Source organism: Cystoisospora suis (assembly GCF_002600585.1).
Source record: "Cystoisospora suis strain Wien I chromosome Unknown contig_4744, whole genome shotgun sequence".
In the NCBI taxonomy this organism is placed as follows: domain Eukaryota; phylum Apicomplexa; class Conoidasida; order Eucoccidiorida; family Sarcocystidae; genus Cystoisospora; species Cystoisospora suis.
The window spans coordinates 20,440-20,885 of record NW_027157536.1 but is presented as its reverse complement, the minus strand read 5'-3'; positions in this window follow the sequence as shown (position 1 = coordinate 20,885).

Here is a 446-nt window from a genome sequence, read left to right as displayed (position 1 = left end):
TGCTGACGGAACGCGGAACTCTCTCGAGGAATGCTGGTAATTCCGAAACCGCTGAAGCTAAGGATACTTTGTGACGGACCGCTGTTAGGTCCAAAAAGCGAAACGAGGAGAGCACGAGGAGCGCTCGTGATTTTGACGTGATTTTGAAGAGCGAGAAAAGCTTCGGATCTCTACGAAAAAAAAGAAAAAAAAAAAAAGAGAGAGTCCCCCTCCACGCCCAAGGCGCTGCGGGCAGAGAGCGGTCCCGGGTCACGGCACCAAATCTGCTATCCGGCGCAGCATACCAGAAGTCTCGATTAGTTCGTGGTGACACTGTCATTAGGTGTCCAGAGGGGCTCTCTGGTGCCACGTGGGGGCAAGACTGCAGCGCCCGGTGTCCACTCGTTAGTTCCCTCGGTTTTCCATAGGAAGGTAAGTTGTGTTTTTCCCCGGCACTCCCGTGACAG